At 35.9% G+C, this 24,775-nt stretch overlaps 1 protein-coding gene across 1 annotated transcript in view; it reads right to left on the bottom strand.

The window, feature by feature from the left end:
* LOC119643418 (plexin-A2) overlaps positions 1–24,610 on the bottom strand; it is a 56,186-nt gene extending 31,576 nt beyond the window's left edge. Inside the window, exon 1 of the mRNA XM_038042768.1 lies at positions 24,589–24,610. The gene's annotated coding sequence lies outside the window, so the exon portion shown is untranslated. The remainder of the gene's footprint in view (positions 1–24,588) is intronic.
* Positions 24,611–24,775: the final 165 nt, after the last annotated feature.

Below are 24,775 nucleotides of genomic sequence, written 5' to 3'. Positions count from 1 at the left end.
GGTGGTGCTAGGTCTTTAGGTTAAGGAAAACTTTAGTGAACTTATCTTTGAAGTAGAAAAAAAGGAAAATTGTAAATGTCAACTATCAAAGAAATACCTAGAATATATTTTTCAAGAGAAACAATATTTTAAAGTAATATAAAGAAAATCTGATATAAATTAAAATTGAGAAAATAAAGCGATTGCATCTGTGTAAATACGTTTTATAAAACGCAAAAGAAAACCGTAAGAATTTTACTTTGCTGCAGCGGTGATCAACAGTAGAACAGGAACGTAGGAAAAACCAAGATAAGCAAAGAAATTTCTTGTGAAACAAAACCTAGAGCCGCTGAGCTAACCCAGCACTAGGTTTTGGGCAAAATTGCCCACACAGTATTTATTTATATACCATTGTTTTATGTATTTTTTGTGTGCGTTAATATATACATAATTTTTTTTATATGGCTTATCACTCATGGGATTTCGCAAACTACGATCATCAGACAGTAGTGAAGAAAGGGAAAAAGGTAAAGAGACGAGGCAGGAATTAAACGATACTCATTAAAATTTCGTCCACTTAGGATATCTGACAAAGACTTCAATGAGTTGTTGTGACTGTATTTGTGAAAGTGAAAACAATTCAGTATGACACAATTTAAAGACGAGTTGGACGCTGCATGTATCATCGATGTTGTATACTATACCATCTTTTAAATACAACTTTTTGAATTGTTTACGTATATCTTACTTATAATATATTTGTTTTTCTCGGTTAATTCATGAAAACAGCAATATCGTTTAACTTCTTTCTGCCCAGAAGCTTTCGGGAGGTGAGGGTAAACTTTTAGGGCTGCCAAAACTTGCAATCGTAGACGAAAATACAATCCACATGTACTAGTTGGTGCTGGGACTGCTGTTGATGACTGGTATATGGAACGCAGTTATTGGATATGTGCTAATACTGATCGATACCAAAAAGTATCACATTCAAGATGGCACCCTTCTGATTTGCGTGGGATTAGTGACTTTTCACTCAGTGAATTCTATACCCTGGGTCCACAAGTCTGTTAGAACAGTAATTTGAAGTAATTTGTACTCAGCTTTGCGTTTGCATAATAGAGACGTTAGGACCGTTATCGATTGTCGTGAAATGATAAGCGATCGCAAGCAACGTATAAATAAGTCGTTTGACAAATAGTATGACAGTAGTTTGAAGCTGACTGATAGATTAGATCAGCTGCTACCAGAAGCAACGCTAGCAGAACTTTTAAGAAGGAGTTTACTTTTTGAAATTCAACACGAACGTCTTTATGTCAAAGTTTATTCAGTGGTCCAATTACGCGATTTTTTTAGACAACGCGAGTATTTGCTACAAGATTTTAGAAGCAGGATTAGTGTAGACTTCGCGAAGCCATTTTTTATCCATCGCGACGCCTACAACCGATAGTATTCTGTCATTAGAGGAAACATAATTGAAATTAGATAATGGTTTATTTATTGATCTTGAATGTTCATTTACCCCGAGATAAGCAACACTAAGATCTAATTAGGAACATTAAAATCGTGGGTAGCTTTTTTTATTGTCGTACTGATTATCTTTCAGGGGGGAATTTTTACAGTGAATTGGTAGAAAAAAAAAACGAAGAGCATGACAGTTAGACGCTGATGAGAAGGTCAGCAGAAGGGGGTTTACTACAGGATGGCATAACATAAGAATTGCCGCCCACGAAACAATTAGTTAGACGCGGTAATCCTTAATGCAGCATACGATTCTCCTTGAGTGAAGAAGACAGAAGTTAAGAACCCCTTAATCCGAAGGGCAGGGGTTGGAACCAGGCATACTGCTCCAGCCAATTCGGACTGTCTTAGTTTCACCAGGGCCCTAACATGTGTGCGTTTATTCTAGTCCGCGATTTCATGAGGATTGAATCGCAAACTAGGTAATAAGTTATTGTAGCCTAGCTGCAATACATTTCTGCGGATTAACGTAAGTATACCTTGTTTTTTATGCCGCTTATCATCTTCAACTTTTCTTCTATACGTATTTCTAGCGATCGTGTTCATTGCAAACTCTATTTTCAAAAGAATTATATCCAAACTGTACTTTGACCTCTACAACGCTCATCTGGCTATTCTGGGACTAATGTCCTTCTTATTCAATATCAAAATAAACGGATTGCACTGTGCTATTACTTTAAACTTTAATCCTTGCAGGCATATTATGAAGTTTCTTGAGGTAGAAACAATAGCCGAAGTCTCTTGTTCAATACTACGATATTTAGCGTCTCTCGTGCGTTTTGAAAGTTAAAATATAGGGCGACATATCAGATCATTCTTTTTCTGGGGTAAGAACGCATTGCTATTCGCAACTCTGCTTGATTTTGGACGTCATATGCAGAGGTAGATGCCTTTATTAACTTACCTTTCAATTTCTTTGCAATTTCTTTCTCGTTTAGCAAAGTCTAAATGCGGATCCTTTTTTATCAATATATGAGAAGAATGAGGTATTAATGCAAAATACTTAATAAGCCTGCCAAATTAGGAACGCAAACCAAGAAAAACCTAAATTTCTCGAAAATTTCGTGATAGTCGGAAATTTCTACCTAATTTAATATTACTCTCATCCGGATAAATACCGTTATAAGTAATATTACATCCTAGACATCTCATATCTGACTTCATAAATCTGCAGTTACCTAAGCGAAATTCCAATTTATTCTGCATAACTTTAAAGGAAAAAAATAAAAATTGCCATATTTTTATGATCTTTGCAAAAACAAAGTTATTCTTCTATTATCTTGCATGAGCCAAAAGGCGATTAATATTTTCTGCAATAAAGCAAGTCCAAAGAAACCAACAACATTTGCATGCAAAGACATCGCCAAACTCTCAATACCACTAATACATTTTCTTTCTATAATTCTGTTCCTTAGCGAACAATTTCTTATAGGTAAAGAAAAACGAAAGAAGAATTATAAAAAGAAATAAGAACAAATCTGCCTGTGAAATGTGAAGAGGGATATTGGAGGAAATGGGTGCATTGATCATATACTAAAGTCTCAATTACACAGACGTAGCACATTTAAATTTAACGAAACCAACAAATTCATAAGACCAAAAACTGTAAAAAGTGTTGGCTGGTAATACAAATAATATAAGTAAGCCGCGAAGCCCTCCTCTTGTCAGCTATATTGAGACTACAAGGGCATCTCCTCCTAATGGTGCCATTCAGTCTATTCGGTGTATATACCAAAAAATATTAACAAACACAATAAATTCTCCTCTCCCCTACCTGCTCGGTTGTATGCGCTGGGCACCATGCTGGACAATTTACGCAAATTACACAAGCAAGTGTAATCACTCCATGTAGACAGTACCTTCATGAAGGATTTGTGTCAAGACTGGCACCTGACATCTCTAAACATGATATAGAAAGTTATCTTGCTGCGTGAATTCATAAAATTTTAAAATTCTAAATTAAAATTACACCAATGTGACCGGGAATCGGTAGATATTGTAAGACGAGGATAGAAGTGTTTGTTTTCATATATGCTTACGTGGCGCAGTGCGATCAATTGAAATTGTACATCGCGCATTCTGACAGACAAGCGCTACTTGGGCATGATTAGTTGTCAGTCTTGAAATTGAATTAGCGGACCATAACACTGATAATGTATTGAATGCAGTAATTTCACTAAATATTCAAGATGAATAATCGAAATGAACTGTGAAATACGAATATCTTTTTTTTATAAATCTGCTGGTAAAGTAAAAGGGGAAGAAATTAGAGTTAAAAACAACTCCACACCAGTATTATTACAACTGTGCCGAGTACCATTTGCACTCAAATGAAAACGTAATGAAATTAATCAATGAAAGCGTTTTACAAAAAGTTGATTCAAGATATTGGAATGTGCCGATCGTGTCCCCAAGGAAAAGCAAAAGCATATCTTCAAATGGAAGTCCGCAAGAAAATCTGATATATTTTAACAACGAATATGCAGTTTGGTTTAATCGACCCTAGAAGATTATAGTATCATGGTATTCTGAGTTGTCCAGGTATATGGCAGCGCAAAATTGGAAAATTATAAGCGGCCTGTCTGGGATGACAGTATTCATTGATAATATTAAAATAACACCTCCGGACGATATTACACATTTGAATCGATTAGAAAAAGTATTAAAACGGTTAGCGCAATTCAACGCGAAAGTTAACTTGCTAAAAAGCAATTTTTTAATAGGTAAAATAGAATATTGTGGCTCTCTAATTGATTAAAATGGCACTCATAAAATACAACAAAAGCGTTTTATTAGTGCGTTTATGAGCGAAAGCTTATTCGGCTTACAGACAACGAGCCGTTACGTCTAAAAAATGACTATCAACGTTATCTACACGTGCGATATAGATACCCTGTTCCACGATTTTTCAGCTAATTTACACGGCAAGAAAATCTCTTATAAAATAGATTTGGTGAAAGCTTTTTTCCAAATCCTTGTTGAAGAAGGAGATATACCCAAGACAGCTATTATGAGGACAATAGAACATTTCGAATTTACTGGAATGATATTTGGTTTGTGAAATGTTGCAAAAATATTTCTTTGAATTTGGTTATGTCTACGTTACGATGTATTATCCCAACTACGAATTTGGAAGAGCACATAGAACATTTCAAAATACTCTTCCCAATTTCGAGAAAGTTAACTATCTTTCCTAGGATATTTAATAACATCAAAAGGATTATTACCAAATCCATGAGTACAAGCAATAGAAAAATACGAACTATCAGAAAACGTCCACAGTCCTAGCCAATTTCTTGGTCTTATTAATTTTTGTCGAAAGTTCGTCCACAAAGCAGCCGAGACACAACTTATGATTTAAACAAAGGTCAAAAGAAAAACGATAAAGGGAAAATTGTTTGAACAGATGTAGCGTAACCAATTTGATTGTTGCACAAAACAACTTGCTGACGCTTGACTTCTAGTCGACCCGATCAAAACATCATCTCTATTACTTTGGATTGATTATTTAGACTTTGGTATGGGAGCAGTTTTGCAGCGACCCGTTAATGATTTTTGGATGCCGCTTAGATTTTTCTCAAAAATATTTACGGAAATACAATGCCGTTATGGCACTTACGATCAAGAACTATACGCAATACATTCTGGTCTTTAGTGTTTCTAATACTTCTTGGAACGCCATATAGTGGCCATATATACAGATCACAAACCTTAGGTTTGTTTTCTGCCAAAAATTGAATTGAAGCTTCGTCAAGCCAGTTATGCTACACTGGGCTATGCTGGGTAATACTGGATACTTCATCAAACCAGATACAACAAAGAAAAAATAATGTAACAGCTTATTTTCACTCTAGAATTGGAACTATTTCTATGCTAAGCAGTATTGATAACGAATCATTGGCAAGATATCAAAAATCTGAAGGATTAGAAAACTTACTGCAATCCTCATCACGCAAATTTTGTTCTGAAGAAAATCAAATTACCAAGTTCAAGTTTAGAGTTTCTTTGTAATTGAATTATTTTCGTAATTCGTCCATTCGTGGCGCAAAAATTTGCCAAATAAATACTTGGTATTATCCTTAACTTGCCACATCCCGGCTTAAAATCTTCAATTGAAATGATTACGGAACGATTAGTATGGTCATCAATGAAGACAAACACAGCAAAATGGATTAAATTTTGCATATCCTGGCAAAAATCAAAAATTATGAGAGATAGCAGGACGCCAATCAGTAAAATAAAAATACCTGACAAATGTTTTAAGCATATAACATGGACATCATTGGTGGAAGATGTTCCTGCTGCGTCAGTTGCTAACGCTTTCCTTCACAGCTGGATTTCTAGATTGGACAGACAGTTTCTATTCTCTCCATTTTGAGAACTTGCCAAACTGCTTGGTTTCAAAGTCCATGCAACATCATATCACTTTTAAATAAACGGCCCACAAGAAAGATGGCATCAAACTTTGAAAAACTTTACTGAATGTCACGCTGATGTGAAATGGAGAGTTTTTTTGCCTCCAGAACTACTTAGAGGTCGAAATTCAGTAAACTGTGATATCAGTTACGCATTTTGTATGGGCCAAAGTCGCAGCACTTGTTTTGGTCCTACACGTAGTTATAAGTTATTCTTTTTTTTGGATTGTTGGATGGAGATGGACTAAGCCGATGCATTTGTGGCTTATATGTCCAGATAATAAAATGTAATTTTGTTCAGAAATGTGTATAAAACGCGACAAAAACAAGAGCGGCCGTAATAACTGGAGCCGGTATGTTAAGTGTATTTGTGTGTGTATGTGTAATTGTGCTGGTTGAATGTTGAAAATAAACAAATGTTGCAAACTTTCGCTGAAAATCGAAAAAGGAATGCTGTAGTAATAGAAAATGAATGAATAAGAGAAAAAAAACAAAAAAAAAAAAAGAGAAAAGGAAGAAGAAAGAGGACAAAAAAGCAAAAAGCAAGTTAGTTCGCCGAGATGACGTACATTTTTTGCTGCAAAGAGATCGAGGAGACAGTCGTATAACTTGAAGAAGCTAAAGGAAACTCTAATGCCATCAAGCCTGTGACATCTGACGATTATATGCTCAGCAGATTTGACAAGATTGCAAACTTCAAAAAAATCACATGGTTTAGCGCGAATCATTTTTAAATAAACTTTGTCATAAGTGTGACCACTCATGAATCTATAGGAATTTTAATTTCCCAGAAATTAAAAGAAGATAAAGAAAAGGGTTTGAATTGAAATGTGGGATTTAAATTATAGAAAAGGCGATTGGATTTAACGCGCGCGAACTCTTTAAATTCGTCGCTTAGCTGTTGAAGGATGTGATTGCGAATTGCCCGAATTGCTTCATTGGGAGTGTAATTGATGGACAAAATTGTCCCATCAACACGACTTCTCCGTGCATGAAAGTCGGCTTTTACATTTAAAAAAAAACCGCAGTGGTTAGGTACCCAAACGAGGTGACAGTCATCCACTTGATACTCACGCACTATAAGATATGACGAAGTTTTTGATAGCAAAAAGTGTAGCTGCAAGAGTCGGTGTCACTGAGGGATATTATTTCCTGAAAAAAGGAAGGATTCATCATCTTGATCTTAATTAACTCTTTGGCAGTGCAAAAAAGAACTCTTTCGTCCACTCATCAGATATGACATTCAGAATATGTTGAGGAGTTGAGGGAGTTAGTCCAATGCAACGTTTTAACAATCGATTTTCAAATGTTTGTATACGTTTCTCAATATATTTTGAGAAATTGCAACATGTGGAATGTGCAAATTCAATTTTGGACCTGACTAAAGATTTGTATACAGTCAGAGTGTTTTTGGGAGGCAAGCCTGACTGATTGCTAGTCATGAGTTTAATGATGTTACATCCAGATTGACAGTCTTTGAAGTTTTCTCATAATGTCCACGTAGGGTTAAGCTATCGTTTAAAAGTCTACTAAGGAACCGAAGAGATTTCACCTGATCAACTTTAGTACCTTTGATAAAGAGTCTGATATCATGTTTAGAATCTTTGGCAAAATAAATAGTTATTGTTTTGAGATCAGCGCATGCGTCGAAAAAAAAATTAGCTTTCATCGAGAGATTATTGACAACAGTTGAAAAAGATGAGTCCGCAGATACAATTAGGAAATCATCTGCAAATTGAAAAATATGAGTTTTGTCATTTTGAAGATCATGCAGAGAAGCTGTGTATAGATTGAAGAGTATGGGGCTTAAACAACTGTTTTGTGGGATACCATCACATATTTCAACTTTTTCGGTACCCATCATCAACACACGCTTGGATGAAAAATTAAGTATCCACAGCCGTATTTGAAGAGGAATCGAAAAGTTTAAGAGAATTCTACCAAGCTTAATCACACACGCACGATCATAGGCTTTGCTGATGTCCAGGGAAAGCATGACAACCATTTTACCTCCTTTTTTAAGCTATGAGGAGAATGCTATGAGAAAAGATAGTTCGTTAACGCACATATTCGTAGATTTGCGGCGTAAGAATGAGCTGGAACAATGTTCTCAGTTTTCAAGAAATTACGAGGAGGTCCATAAGGAAGTTGCGTGACATGAAGTTTTCTATTTTCTTAACGGAATTGTTGCAACTGTGGAATAAAATGAGATAGTGCTGACTTTCGCCAGTGAAAAGTTTGAGGTTGTCCCGGTTGAAAGATAAAATAGTTGAATTCGAAAAAGTTAGATCCAAAACGCTGCTCGCCGTGCGACCATTCCGGTTACAGTGAAAGGTAGTATTGCCATTATTTAAGACACTGAAACTGCTGGAATTGATGGCATTTACAAGGATTTTGCCCTTATTGGTCGAGACTTGATTGCCATACAAGCAGTGTCTTGCATTGAAATCGCCAGCTAGAATCAAGAAAGTCAATCTCTGAATCTTATCATGAAGAGTTTGTAGCATGATGAAAAGATTCGGTTAAAGGTTCATGGTTTTGATGATGATAATGTTAACAGCAAAGTCTGAAATTGACACCTTTCTTAACTAATATACAAAGCCATCATTTTGGCATTTGGAGGCTGGAACATAATTCGAAATTTTAGCTTCAAAACAATTTTCATCTTTCAGAAAAACTTCACTTAAGATGCAGAAATCAATCTTATTTGAGTTCAAGTAAAAGTCCCAAAACGACGTCGAATACTTTGGATATTATACTGTAAAAAGGACATCATATTTAAACTTAAAAAGAAACCCCAGCTGATTTTCTCATAGCGCTGGACGCTTGAACGGGCGAGAATTGGCACAGACAAACATTTCTCTTCAAATTCTTTAATAAGATTATGAGGGATCATCGGACGGATACTTTCTTTAATCGCGGAGATTAATCTTTCAAGTTCTGAGGAACGCAAATAGTTATTTAAAATTACTGGATGCTGAAGACTTGTCCCAGACGGCTTGGGGGGTGAATTGAGAGAAGCTTTGGTGGATGAACTGACAGGAGATTTGGAAGGAACCGATTTTCTTTTGATGACAGTTAAGTTTATTTTTGGTTAAAATTTTATTGGTATTTTCATTGTTACCTTACATGAAATGGCAGACGCCTTCCCCAATGGAGGGAAGTTGTCATAGGAGATGTCGTCAAGACATTCGAAGTAATTAGACGAAAACTTCTCTTTTACCTCTTAATACGAGAGATTTTTAAGTGCCATTATCCTTGTAACGTCCGCGAACAAATTTAGGGTAGGGTGTCAGTCGGTCTGTGTTTGCCGAAAATGTAGCAGTAACGGCATCCCATTAACCTAATCGCGTGACTTTGCGGTGTGTTCCTTTTTTTTGCAAGAATAGCGGCTAGCCGATAGGTAGCCAATGCAAAAGAACAAAAAGAAAAAAGGAAAAGAAGAAATCATGCGAGGAGATTCGGTTTCGCTTTGATTGTTTTGTCTGCTAACAATGAGTCAGGTTTTGATCTTGTGGAGAGAATGTCGAGTAGTAGCGGCCGAAGTAAATTTGTTTTAAACAGGGATTTTGCAAGTGAACACTAATTTGTTAACATTGCAAAAAAAAAAGAAGAAATCAAAGCCTGCCAGTTAAACATACACAAATATTACTATGGATATGAACGAATTTTTATATAAATAATCGCGTTAAATACCAAAATATTGATAAACAAAATTTAACTAAGAAGTAGGAACAACAACGATGAGAAGGCTAAAAAAACACGTTAAGGTGACGTTAAAAGTAGTGACGTGCATTAAAGAAATCGTTTAAAAAGAAAGAAAAATTTAAAGGTTTCCTACCCTTTTTTGTTTAAATAAAAAAAAAATCGATAAATAAACAAATGAAAATTAGTAAATGTAAAGATTGTGAATTTAACATGGTGCGTTTGGTTTCGCGATCGATATGCGGTTGTTATGCATACCAGTTCAGCTAAAAGTACCTGTTTCCGGTTGGAATACTTTATAAGAAACAAAAAAAGAAAAAAAAATGATGTGTGTAGAGGTGTGTATGTAGTTCAAATATTAAATGGCCTTTGTACGATTATTCAGCTGTCAAATGAATTACCTATGTACGTGATGAAAGAAATAAATAATACATATAAATATGTATAGGCGTATAAATATGTTAAATATGCATACATTTATGTACCACTGACAGCAATAAATGAGCCTTTTGTTCTACATATAGCGGCTGTTATAGATTAACGAGAAGCAAAACAAAACTGAAAGAAAGCAAAAAGCAAATAAATGCAAAGATAGTAATTTTTTTTTCAAATAACTGAAAGAGGTTTTCTAAGCATCTAATGTCGAGAAATGTGGAAAAGTTGCGTTGTAAAATTGTCAAAATTTATAATAAATCCATAAACAGTGGAAATAAAATATTTGCAGGTTTTTATTGCTACGGTTTTCTTGAGATACTAGTTTAAAAAGGAAAACAAAGGTATTAGTAAAATTGCCTATGAAGTGGATCCAGAAATGAAGTAGTGAAAGATCCGAAAGAAATTGATTCAATTCCCAAGGTGCGAAAATGTGAACATGCATGACGTTTGAGAAAAATTCTTAATGAATTAATTATGGAGCAAGCAAAAAGAAAACTCGGTGAAACCAAAAAATAGTCTTAAAAGGAAAGCCGCAGAGTATTTTAGAAAAAAATATTTAACAAAACCACTGCTTATGAATACACCATTTGTCGTTGCTACCACTGAAGAAGGTGCTCATTAGAGGAAGGATAAGGAGGCGCCGCGGTTCTGTTCGGTGGGACAAAAAGCGTTAAGGGCCGGGGCTGCTACAGAGTAAGGAAAGCGCGATTGGCACCTGCATCTCATCTTGGGACAGTCCACTGGGAGCAACAACACCAACGATTAGCTGCTGGATCTGCTGCTTCACACAACGGTCAGGTATTTACACTTCTTTTTGTTGTCTTCGGTTTGCATATGAGCCGCGATGAGTGGCTAAAGTGAAAGTGCTACCGCAGTAGCGGGAGTGCGAAGGGGGTGAGCGCGTGAGGAAAGGTAAGGGACCTCAGACAGATACAGACGGACGAAGAAAAGACCAACGGATGATGTACCGGACACACGACATCAGTATACAGTCCAAGGGGAAGGATCTTTTTTTTGTTAATTAATTGTAATATGTGATGATGTTTTTTGTTTTGATGTGAAATCGCGGGCAGAGGGCAACCGCTCTACCGATGAAGACCTAGGCATTACACAAAACCTTTTTTTTATATGAGAAAAAAGGTTATAAATGAAAACACTACAATGAAGTGGTGCCCAACGCGGGGCCGTTTTATTAACAAAACCTTTTTTTTATAAAAAAAAAAAAAAAAAAATTAAAGACATTATTACTTCCTCTTAATGTTTGATTCAAGTTCCCTGTTCAGGCAAGACTTGTTGAGAGTGTTGTGCTCACATGAACCACATGACAAACACTTCATCTTCTCGCAGTTCACACACTTCGAAGACTTCCCACAGTTTCTGCTCGGCTTACCTTTACAAAACTTTAAAACGTGACCGTATCTACCGCACTTAAAGCATTGCATTGGTACAAAGTACTCAACTGGTAGATGGCAATAATTGAATTTAATTGACTTAGGGAGGGTTTTCTCTTTAAAGCCGATTTTGATGCTGGTTGTGGGAATCCACTCATACTTGTTGTTGGGATTCCTTCTTTGAAAACGGACAGCGGACTTCATCGGAATATCGGACACGGCGTTTTTAATTATCTTGTCTACACTGTATATACACGGGATGTTTCAAATGACACCAAATCTATTGTTGTACAACCTCTGTATGTACGCCTTTAAATTCGTCTTAGTAAAATCGTTACTTGTGACAAAGTTTTTGGCGTTGGCAGCAGAGCTGAAAAGCAGTTTGGCTCTGCCCCTGTTAAAAGCTTCTAATTCTTGCAAGCCGTACATGGTCAGGTAATCGTAAAAAAAGACATCGGAATTGATATTCATACGATTCCCTTCAGCGTTTGCGCACGTTTCGACGAAAACAAAAAAAAAAAAGAAAAATTGCATTTCGACAAACAGTCGTACAAATTGATCTCGAGATTTGGGGCGGCTGTGGCACCAAAATCAGAGGGTGTAACGGCCGCGAACAAACCTTGGGTAGGGTGTCTGTCGGTCTGTACCAACCGCAAGCGGCGGAATAACGGCATGCCGTTAGGCAAAATCATGCGATTTTGTGATACCGCTAATAAATCGCATGATCTTGCGGTATATGTGTTTATTTTTTTTCTTTTCTGATCTCCTTACTTACAAGTACAGGCAAAATCGTATGATTTTGCGGTACTCCTTTTTTTTCCTTTTGCTCTTGCAAGCATAGGCAAAATCGTATGATTTTGCGGGATATATGCTTGCTCTTGTGAGAGTAGCGGCAAGCCGTTATAGAGAGAGCAACAGGAAGAAGAAGAGGGAAATGAAGTAAAAAGGAGAAGTCTGTCTGCGTTTCAAAAATTGAAGTCAGAGGGGATAGTTCTGAGTTGAGGTCAGTCTTAGGCAGGCTCTCACTGAGTGCGGTTCTTGTTATTTACAGCAGTTCTGTTAACATTTCACATGGTGCTTACCTTTTATTGTTGTGTGTTTAAGTGGTAACAACAAAATGACATAGAAAGAAATATGCTTTTAATAACTAAAAAAAAAAAAAAAAAAGGAGGAATATAAAGGAAAATTCTATAACAGCCTTTTTTGTTCCTAAAACGAGGAAGGAGAATAATCAAGAGGACAGTTCTGTTAACATTTCACATGGTGCTTACCCTTTATTGTTGTGTGTTTAAGTGGTAACAACAAAATGATATAGAAAGAAATATGCTTTTAATAATTTAAAAATTGGGAAAAAAAAGGAGTTAAGAGAAAAAAAAGGACTATTAAACATATAGTACACACATCATGTTGTACATAAATGATTGGTGCAGAAACGATACTTTTATAAAATTAGCAAAAATTGTGGTCGATTAAATATATCGGATATAAAATTTAAACGATTTGATACCAAAATCCATTCTTTCTAAACTTAAAACCAACAAAAGGAAAAGAAGAATCAATAATCTGTGCCAGTTGAAGGTATCAAGCAAAGCGCATCGCACTTGTGCATGAATGTACCATTTTTTTTTTCAGTATCATTGACGTTCGTAGAAACATATTGGTGGCTAAACTATGTAAAAGAATATATAACCCACCAAACCTGTATAACATAAAGAAAAAAAAAGGAAGAAAAATAAGAAAAAAAAAGGAATTTCTTTTTGTATGCTTGCTTTTGGAACAAAAAAAAAAACAAAATAAATAAATGATAAGAAAATATTTATATACCTATTGTGAGTTGGTTACGGCCATTTAGCCAACACAAAAAAAAAAACTTTGTCCCCTAATTCAATTACTTGTACAGAAATCCTACGATTGTAAAGCTTTGCTGTGAAACAAAAGAATAAAATATTTATATACATATTAAATCCTACGATTGTAAAACTTTGCTGTGAAATAAAAGAATAAAATATTTACATATATTGTGCGTTGATTACTACCATTGAGCCATCTCAAAGAACAAAAGGGGGTTCGTCACCTAATTCAACTACTTGTACGGAGATCCTACGATTGTGAAACTTTGCTGTGAAGGGTGGAAAAGGCTTATTGGAAAGAGGAACAGGGATTGCCGATGTAGCGGTTACCGCGGCCGACACTGCACCGACGCCTGTACAGTAAGTTAGTTTAGTTTGTTTATTTTTTTTTGTGTGTTTTTCCCAATGCGTGGTTAAGCGTGCGCTGCCACCGCTGTGGCTACGCAAAAGGGGTGTGCATATGATGGCACGGTAGGGAAGACTCCAGACGGTTACAGACGGACTTACGGTGGACAGACGGACGCTAGACAACCGACGCGACGTTTCCTTTTATTGTGAATTTTTTTTTTATTTTTTTCTTTGTCTAAAAAAAAAAAAAAAAAAATTTAAATCCTCAGCGGCGAGGAAAGAAAAAGAGTTTCATGACAAGGGCTTGTCGACTCCCTGCTTACTAGGCGCCATTAAAACGTTTGCGTTAGCTTCTCCGTTAGCAGATAAAAGAATTTTGTTCTCACCCATCCTCGATCTCTTGGTGTGCCCAATGGCGTCCATATAAAAATCTTCAAGCAGTCTCTACCAGTAGTTATAAGATCAGACCCAGTCTCCACAGGGAGACGAGCTGATGTTGTTTTGGTTGTTATCACGGGGAACACGAAAAAAAAATAGAATCACAACGAAAAGACAAAAAAATTTAATTTATAAATTTGGTTACTTTCCTATTTTCTTTCCTTTCTTTCTCCTTTTTTAAATATTGAAATTCAGAAAATTCAACAGCGAGTAAATTTTGGTTAAATTCAACATTGAGTAAATATTGGTTAAGTGAAACAGAAAATTCAACTTCGGTGTATACCCGAAGAAGGAAGAAGTGGAAGTAAGTATTTCAACTTAACCCTGAACAACGACGAATTACCCCAGGAAACTATAGACTAAAAGCCTTGTAAGGCAATGTAATAATGCACTGGCGGAGTTTTATACACTATGAGAGAAATTTAATCAAAGTATAGACTTAAAACCGACAATCTCAAATTAAACCCAAACAAATGCCATATTTTAAAACTTCAAGTCACTTAGTTAGGACACTTTATATTATTAGAAGGAATAACACCAAACTCCGCAAAGTGCGAAGAATTACCCAGAACCACAAAACGCCAATGTAGTCAGAAGATTCATAGCCTTCGCTCGTATAGCACAAGAATTAAAGAATCTATTGAGAAGGGAACAAGAATGGACAGAAAAATGCTAATAAGCTTTAGAAAATCTGAAAAATAAATTAAGATCCCCACCCATAATTCAATATCCCAGCTTCGAGATACCCTTTATATTAACTTATTATATTTGCATTATGATAATAATAGCTCAATAAAGAACCAAACAAGAATCAGTCTATCTTATTCTAAACCACGCTATAATTGGCGATTCTATCTAAAATATTTGAACGATTCATGCCCTCATCTTTTAGCTAAAAATGCAAAGTAGTATGTATATAAAAAATTTAACATTAAAAACAGCAAGTGATGTTAACAAGAATTTAAAAAAAATTTCAATGATTATCTAATAATTATTTTAAAAACGTGCTACATCGATTTTCTCAATTTTTACGTCTTTTTTCGACCTCTTTTCCAGTCGAGTTCGTACCAGAACTTATCTTTACAACATCTTTAATCCTCGTTCTGGTCTTATTCATTCGAATTTCGTAACACTGCCCTCCACTTAATTGTGTTCGGCTGATATTTTCAAAAGATATCAGCCTGCTTACGTGTGCTACCTTAGTTGTAGCTCCTCTTTTCTTATGTTTCTGGATACGATAGACTCTGTCAACTATCGTCGTGATAACTTCGTCTGGTCCTCCCCGGTTAAAATTCAGATATGGCGATAATCTACCACTATAAGATGGGTTATAGAGCTGCACAAGGTCTCTATCAACAAAGCTCGCTTTCCGATCATTTCCGGCCATCAACTTTTAGGTTGCGATTTGAGTTGTGTTTGTAAATATTTTTGGCCGTTTTTGACCTTTCAGCTGATCTGCCGATTGTTTTGATTTACTACGTTCCTCACAGCTATATATCTATGCTACTACTGATTTCCGGTATCCTACCAAGTAGAACTTCCGGTTAATCCTTTTGATAGTTTTCATGACACTAATGTGCTCTCTGTTAAGTTCTTTGTGGTCTTCTTCTATAATATCTTCGAACCTGGTTGTTAGGAATACCAACAAATGAATTGTTTTTATTGTACCATATCTGCCATACACATCCGCCTTCAAAGATAAAACTTTCCCCCTGAGTCCAATACGCTTTTGTTGTGGGACTTATCTTAGCGTTTTTTTCCTTGATAGGACGTACATCCTCTTTAACAACAATTATTACCATGAGATCATCACCGGCCAGTTGCCCGTTTCGCATACCTTCTTTCGCTAACTTTACGTTTGTCTCTGCCATAATCCGGCAAACGACAACACTTTCCTTAGCTGGCTATTCGTCAGGTATGCGCATGGCTCTTGATAGTTTTAACTACAGCAGCCATCGGCTAATTTATTCAGTTTAACTTTCTTATCGTCGCGTTTATGTTAGGCGCCGCACGAATTCTCAGATTTAACATCCGCTTTATTATTGATGGGTAACCGCATTCACGAGTAAGATGCCCTATGTTGTCCCAAGTATAGCATCTGCGGGTGATTGCATCTGATCTTCCCTTATTTTTATGCTGCGTTTTTCCGATACTCATCACATGGTGGCGACATCAAGTATGGCGATTGGCACTTTAGAATGTATGCAACTCTAACTTGCCGTAGGCCATTGCTTGCTTCAACGTGTCTATTTCATTCCATAATGTTGCAAACTAGCTTAACATTCCACAAATTTTTTTCTAAGGCTTTCACCTTCGGATTAAAATGACTCACTCCTGCAGTAACTTTACCGGTAATGGCTTCTATTTTCGCTGCAAACTGCACAGATAGTTCAGATAACTTCTCCCTGAAAGTCTTGAGGTATTTTCTCAGCCTTGTCTTTCATTACCTGGCTTGGTTTATCGACTGCTGATGCTATTTTTACCATCTGTTGTTATTTTCTGTTCATTAACTGTCGGTGTCATTATTTGTTGTTGATGATTGACTTTTTCCGCCATTTGTCGTTCTTCCTGCTCTTCTTCGTAAATTTCCGACACCACTTCTTGTCACCGTCCTTCGATTTTTTTCACTGTATCATTTATTTCTGTTGCTATTTTGTGCTCTTTTTTTCCGATATTCGTCATCAATTTTGTATGCTATTTCTTGCCGATGTTGCTCAGTTTTCGCCATTTTCTCGTCAGTGTGTGAAGTCATCCTTGACTATTGTTGTTGTATTTTTGCCCTCGTCTCATCAATTTTTGTCGGCACAATCTAGGACGCTTGTTCAGCAAAATATGTTGTTGCGTTTGCCGCATAAATTGCATAATACCGGCTTGCGATGGTCTTCCTGTTCGTGACCACGCCATTGAACTTCGCATGCCAAAATGTCCTCTCCCTTCAGGGCTAGATGTTCACTTAGATGCTGTTTCATCCCAGCTTCCCTGCTTCCAGCAGCTGTTTGAGCTATTCTATCGTTAGATTTGCGAATTTCACCATCCTTTTCGTTATAAATCGCAATTCTACTTCAGTCAGCAGTGTAACGTAAACCGTCTTTTATGATGTTCATGTTGTTATTTGACTCTTTTTGAGACTAAGCTCGTACTACTGAATTGTGATTTTTAGGATAGTATATGTTTTATATGCAAAACTAGGAGATCTATTTACAAAGTATTTACAGGAATTTATATTTACAACGCTATAATTCTTGTTATGGTCCTATCCGTTCGAATGTTGCAATGCATTTCTCTTCACTCGACTGACTTTTCCCTCCGCATATGTTCTGCTTACATTCCCTTTTTAAAGTCAAGTTAGCAGTATCTAAATTCATCGCGACATTGTTTTGCTAATTCCTTTTACCGCTAAATTTTTGCCACTTTTTGTTAGTCTTTTTCTGATTTTCGTAATAATGCTATTGTCTTATAAGAAAAATATCAGTGCATCAAAATCTTCCAGAAATCGGTTCATACTGAATAATTAATCATATGCTCTCGAGTCAAAACAGATTCTTGTACTCCACCCGTCTCTAAAAAGATACTGAAAGTATTTTGGAACATTCGTTATATTTCCTTTTTGTCCTCAACGAATTAAACTTACTAAGTTTTGTGTGTTGAGATATGATGAAAAACTTCTATATCTTCTCGTTAGTCTAAGGAATCCTGCTTTGGATACAATTTCACCGTTGGCATCTATTGTAGCTAATAACATTAACGCTTTGATTTATTAAAGTAATGGTTTAATAATAAGTTTTTTAACTTTCACCACACCGTAATATATGAAGTCTGCAAGTTCTCAACGTTTATGCCTGTAATAGTTCTCTCTATCGCTCCAAACTATTGCACTACGAACATGCTTATTTTTAGGGCTATCTTAAAGTCCTACTTAAAGACCTTTGTGCTGTGGAGACAATCGCACGCGCCATTGCTGAGCTAGCTAGTGCGGGAGATATGAGAGGGCTTTAAATTTTTGTCTCACGGACACTCCACGGACGGTTATACCTAAAAGAAATACACGCACTTTACCCTTATATGAATGGACGGACGGACGAAACCTATTTATCGAACGGGCAGATTATAAGCTCTAGGGTATTCTACACCCTGCCCTCCCTATAGTTTTCTTCGTTTATGATTTGCAATCATTTCAATTATTATTATTATTATCATTATTATAATTTGAAACTAATGAAATAAATTTTTTGACTAAAAAAATGTCATTGAGCACTAGCAACGCAGGCTATCGGCTCTAATTTATAAAAGTACGTTACATATTTTACCTAGTAGTTTTAATAAAGTAATATAATTCTGTTCTGTAACTGATTTTAGAATGCCTATCGCATCAGTCGGTCCAAATGCAATACTTCTACGCTACTTGTGCTTTATAGTGTGAATTTGTCCACAATTGCAGATTGGGGAGGAAGACTTCAAGATCCATTGGTGAGCTGCAATTGTATGACCAGGGCGAATTCTCGAAAATGTTTGGATGTTAATTTTCTCAACATTTGTTGGATATAAGGGTGGAGTTAATTGAGGGTTCATGGAAGAGTAGTGTTGATTATGGTATTATAAATTTCTTTCTGCAATTTTCTCTTTAATTTTCTTCCAATGTATCTTTGAAGATCCAATCTTCCCATGACATCATCCATAATTGGAGGTGCAGCCGCGGGATACTTCGCCACTCGATCAGCCTGCTCATTTCCCAATAAACTGGCATGACTTGGTATCCATAACATTTTAATTTTTCCGCCGGGTGTTGTAATAATATTTCTTAATTTATTAATACAGTAGTAATACAGACAAACTGCCGGTAACAGTGACGGTTTTGAGTTTGTTTTTATGGGCAAGGTACTATGGCTTCGATTGTGAAAGTTGAAGGACTTTCGTGAAATATGGGCACAAGCAGATGGCAGACCAGAAAATTTTGAGCCATCTACATATAAAAGATTGAAACCGATACTCGCCAATATTTGGATTTCAGCTATTAGATTTCTCAAGACGTAGTTTGGAGTATCTTCTTTCTTGTGCGTAGACAACGAAATGTCAAGAGAGTAGTCTTCCAAGATCCATGAAGATTTAAGAGCAAAATAGCCGAAAATTTTTAAGAGAAAATTTAATTCTTTTGCAACGTACAAACAATAGTTAATTGCGAATGACGATTTTCGAATTTTCTTGGCAATAGTAATCTTTCTCACATCTTTACCGAGAATAGATTTGTTTGAATTAAGAAGCTTGGGGACTATTTTAGCTTTTAACTCATACAGCCTATTTTCTAAACCTGGGAGACTAGCTTCAATTATAAAATTATTAATTGGCGTCGTCTGAAAAGCATAGCAACTTGCTCTGAGGACTTGGTGATAGAACGGTTTAAGGGTGTTGATATTAGATTTACAGCTAGTACCATAAATTTCCACCACGCTTGAAACCAACTTGTTGCTTTGTTATCAGGTTCTTGGACTCAAGAAACTAAGATAATCTAGATGCCATAATCTTTTCCAATACCTTTGAGAGGCAAGATAAAAGAAAGATTGGGCGATAATCCGATGCGATGGAGACAATTTTTGAGTTTGAAATTGGAACAACTGCTGCCAGTTTCCACGTGCAGGGTACATGGCCAGTCAAAAGTACGTATTATACGTACATCAATTTTTTTTACTTGAATTAGACAGGGCACTGATGAAGTGGTATGAGATGCGATCTAGACCATGTGTCCTCCCCTTTGATTTGGAGAGACAACTTTCAAGTTCTAAGGCAGATATACAATTTTCCAGGAATATGACACATTTGTCAGTAGCATATGAAAGAGAAATCGGAGTCCTTTTATTTTCGATGAAAGCACTAGAAAAGTTGCTGTGCGACGTTGATTCGAACCACACTTTTCCAAAATAATTTGAAACCTCATCTGCGTCAGTTAAAGTTCCATTGGAAGAGCAGATGGCAGAATTGCCATTCAAATTTAAAACCCCAACGAATCTGTTGATTTTATTCAAGACAACATTCATTGATGTATTTCTATGAACCCTTTTCGAAAAAAGTTCGAAGCTAAGTGTCTTTGATTTTCGTAATTCCTTTGTAAATAGAGCATTGGCCTTTTTATATAATAACAAATAATCATGATCAGGACATCTTTTAAAGCGGTGTCATGGATCCATCTTGTTTTCCCTCAACAACGAAAGCGTGTTGTTCCACCAAGGAAGCCCATCCCGTTTAAGGAAGCTGTTGGATTGAGGAATAGAGAGATGAGCAACCGTGCAAATCGCTTTAGACATAATAGCAGCGTCATGGTTGCAGTTCCCATTAAATGGCTTTGAATTCAGAAATAACTCAACCTGTTTGGAGTAATTGATCCAATCCGCTTTAGCCAGGAGGAATTTCGAATAACAGAGGACTTTGAAAGGTTAAGATCCATTGTGATTCGATAGTGATCACTGTTATGTAGATCATCAAGGATAGACCAGGAAACTAAAGAAAGAAGTGACGGAGAGCAACATGTTAAATCAATATGTGAAAAGGTATGCTGAGTTGAAAAGTGCGTTGGTTTTCCATCATTTAAAATGTACAGATTGCTTTGAATGAAGGCCTTTTTTAAAACAGTACCACGTCTGTTGTTCACTTCTGAGTTCTAGATGGCATTCCAGCTGATAAAGTCGCCGCATATAATTAAGGGGGGGATAGAACGGAGAGTAAGTTATAGAGTTCTTGCTGAGAAAACGATATCGAAGGTGGGATATAAAGTCGAAAACACTGTAAATTTTATGTTTAAGATATTTGTATCGCTACGGTTTGTATGTATGAGTTTAAATTTATGCGTTTGTGAGATAGATTTGATTTTATGAAAACACCAACTGTTTGTTTGGAATGTGAATTTTGATCAGCAGTATATGATTTGGGTGGAAAAGAATTAAAAGAACTTCTACAATGGGTCTCTTGAGAGGACATAAATGTTGGATTAAAATCACTCTTGAGTTTACGGGGTTTATCGAAATTATTAACAAATCGCTTAATGTTCCATTGTAGAATTTTAAATACTTTATTTAATTGTAGGGACATGGAAACAGATAAGTAGGTGGGCTAAGTTGACATGTCAGCGTCTCTGTTGAAAATTTCGCTATAGGAATTTTGCGTGAATAATTTGTTCTTACCAACAAAATAATCTGCACTGAGGTGGTTTCGTACATATGAAGTGACACGAGTAGAAGCACGTGCATACTTTGATATTGAATTACAGCTTTCAGTATGTGGGGGAAGACCACAGTTAGCACAAGATGGAGCACTGTTGCACCTTTTTGCCATATGGGCAAGGCGTTGGCAGGTTTTGCATTTCATGGGATGTAGAATGTAGACTTCCACATTATATTTATACCAAGCCATAACAAATGTTTGCGGTAACCGATAGCGATCAAAGATCATAATTACCCTTTGTGCAGGAGAGTGAGTTTTTCCGTCGTCATTAATTTAGTAAATTTATAAACTTCAGTCACTCGTTGATTGCCCATTTCGCGCACTATTTCGTTTTCGAGTACATATTTTAAGCACGGGGCATAAATTACGCCTCTAACTGGGTTCAGTTTATCATGTAGTTTTGTAGACATTGGACATAAATATGCTAGTGATTTCGACTTTATGAGCTTTTCCGTTGCTCGCGAGTTTCTGTATACATTGTAATGCCATCTAGGGCTTTTTTGATAGCGATTTGTGAAATTGTTATGCTAGCACCAGTTGAAGAAATAGCATATTTTTTGTCAGTAGAAGTGATCTTACTGATTGGCAACAACGGAAAGTCTGAATTTTTAATTTTTTTTCTCTGCGGGAATTTGTCCGCTAATATATGGAATCTATTTGAGTTTTTATCTGGCGGCTCCGCGGCTATTATACTTTATTGTTGTCTATTATTGAGTTTGTTGGGAAAAAAAACCACTCACTAGAATCATTTCAATTTCATTAAGTATATGTAAAAAAAACAAAAAAAATATATAATAAGATTAATCCAAAAACAATATGCAATATAAAGGCTTATGGTATGTAAATTTGTAAATTTGCTGAGACTTATGGCTATGTACTTCGGAGGAAACGGTTGTTATTAATGTTGAAGTTGATAGTGATAACGATGTTGATTTTGCGGCAATTGGAATTAAACGACGCTGTAATATGTAACGAATGTGATCTATATATGTTAACGAATTCATTATAGTTTTGATAGAAGTTTAGTGTATATTCACTTGCGTACATACGTGAACAGACATATCTTTGCATCGTAGCAGGTTTCACGCGTTTTTTCGCAAATTTTTTTTTGTGTTCTTACCAGTTTCTTCTTAAGTATGCTTTTTATATTTATTTTCTCATTTATATTACGTTCTTTTCCATATACTCTGGATTATTAACTTTTGTATGTATTCTTACAATGTTAGTTTTCCATACATAGATTTATCGAATAAATATTTAAGCACTTCCACTAGTTTTTATTCTAATTTAACAATTTCGATAATTATAATTATTAACGCTCATTAGAAGTATCCACAACTTTCATACATAAGAATGTTTGCTCGCTTTGCAATATTGCAAACACAATCATGTTTGTTTTAATGTGGACTTCCTTATAAATTTCTATTATAGATGTATGTAATGGCTTTTAGCTTTGTGATGAACTAACAATTTTTTGTTGGTTTTATGGCGTAAGAAATTTTAAGCTCCAAATATGGCGTACATTATTTTTGTGCAGCGTGCAATTGACAATTAGAACAACGGAAATTAATTTCCAAATTTTACACAGCTTTTGAATAGTCTGCTTTAATTGCTTTCTGTACAAAAACAAAAAACTTTAAAAATGTCGAAATTGTTGTACATTTTCCTTGTGATCGCAAACCTTCAAAATGGTTTTTGGCTCCAGCAGCAATCTTAGTAAAAAATCGTTATGGTTCATTTGTACCTTTTCGGCATCTCAATTAAATTTCATCGCAGCAAAAAAAAGAAATCATCCGTTAGCATTTCTGGCATAGGAGATGGTACTTGCGTTGCAGATACATTCAACGATGTCATGTTGTAATCGACACATGAAGAATATTCAAGTCCAATACTGGCTGTCGCCGTGCCAGATATAGAAGGTTATCAGTAGTATCAACTCTAAAGAATATACCGAATAATTTGCGGTTAGCAGACGTCTATATGTTAACCGATTCTTCGGTTTGATGTGTGCTGTCCAAAAAAGTATTTTGCGAAAAGATCGACTTGGATGGGTGGCCCTTGGTGGGGAATTTCTCACTTCAATTTCTTGGTTATACAAAAACTCTTTAATACGCTTCCACAAGATGTATCTGTGTAAAGGTCCACGCAATTATGCACAGTGGAACTGAACTAAGAGCCTATTTAGCAATTCGTGTTACGCAACAATTTTCAATTGATGAAGCAAACGTCTTTCCTTTGGTTTTTAACATTGCAAGTCGATGCACATGACAAATGTATGTACGCACGATCTGAGCCATCAACACCAATTATGTTTGAAATCAAGGGTAGCGGCTTTGAACACTCTCACCGTCCCTAAGTGCAAATTGTCAACAGCTTTACTGCTATCGGAACTTCTAAATAGCGCTCATTAACCAATGAAAATAAAATTCATTGGTAGTCAGATCCATCGGCCGTGTGTTTAGGGTTGCGTGAGCAATCCGCTAACTTCAACATTTTCGTGTTTAACGGACTAACTCAAGTCCAATCACTTACCAACAAAATTACATGGCGTTACCTGTCAAACAATTTGAATCTTACGGATGTATTATCGGGAGTGGCGTTTCTTTCGGCAAAATGTGTTCATTTGAATATGTAAAAAACTGTCAAAGTTTTCTAAGAGACGATTCGTCTGAATGGCCAAAGAATTCAACCTTTTTAACTGGCCTTGCGGAAATAAGCGTGCTGTGTTCTTAGTCACTCCATTATACAACTGATCGGAGAATTGGAATACCATGTTCTGCTTGGAAAAATGCGGGGTATTCTTGAAGTATGTTTATAAATTCGTAAATATGAAATTTGTATTAAATCAGGACATTAAAGCCGCTCCTTTAACGCCATTCGATTTAAAAATAGATACCTATATATTAATTCTCAGCATACAGCAGATAATTTTTCCAGCAAAATATGAAGGCTTAGTAGCGAAGGTGTAGTAGAGAAACTAATGGTCCATTAATTATGAGCCTGATTGAAAAAGGCTGTTGGTAACTCATTTGTTTATGCAAACTATCAGTTGCCTTATCCAGACGCATCGTAATACATAAAAAATTTATAGTTAGTTTTAAATTAGTTTAGCTAAGTTATAAGTTGTCTCTTTCTCGCTTATATACGCACATAAACATACATATATATATGTATTTATATATCATTATTCATTTATTTTTTCACACGCCGTGAAGTTAGATCATTTTAACAAACAATATATTATATTAATAATGTTGTGAGGCATAGAAGGGCTCTGCGGGCCGTTTCAAATTCTCTTACCTTGCCGGAAAATGTAATATTGTTCTCCTCAAAAAAACTATTTTCGAACTTAAATTGTGAAAGCCAACTCGAAAAAAAGAGTGCATTTCCAAAGATTCACATGTCAGAATAATAAATGAGATATGAACGCTTTTATTCTAGATTCACTTTTGGTCGCTTAAATATTTGTTTCTGAGTGAGTGAGTGG

The sequence above is a fragment of the Glossina fuscipes genome, unplaced genomic scaffold (genome assembly GCF_014805625.2).
Source record: "Glossina fuscipes isolate IAEA_lab_2018 unplaced genomic scaffold, Yale_Gfus_2 60755, whole genome shotgun sequence".
Taxonomy (NCBI): Eukaryota; Metazoa; Arthropoda; class Insecta; order Diptera; family Glossinidae; genus Glossina; species Glossina fuscipes.
The sequence above is the reverse complement of the archived record's forward strand: the minus strand, read 5'-3'. Positions and strand labels throughout refer to the sequence as shown.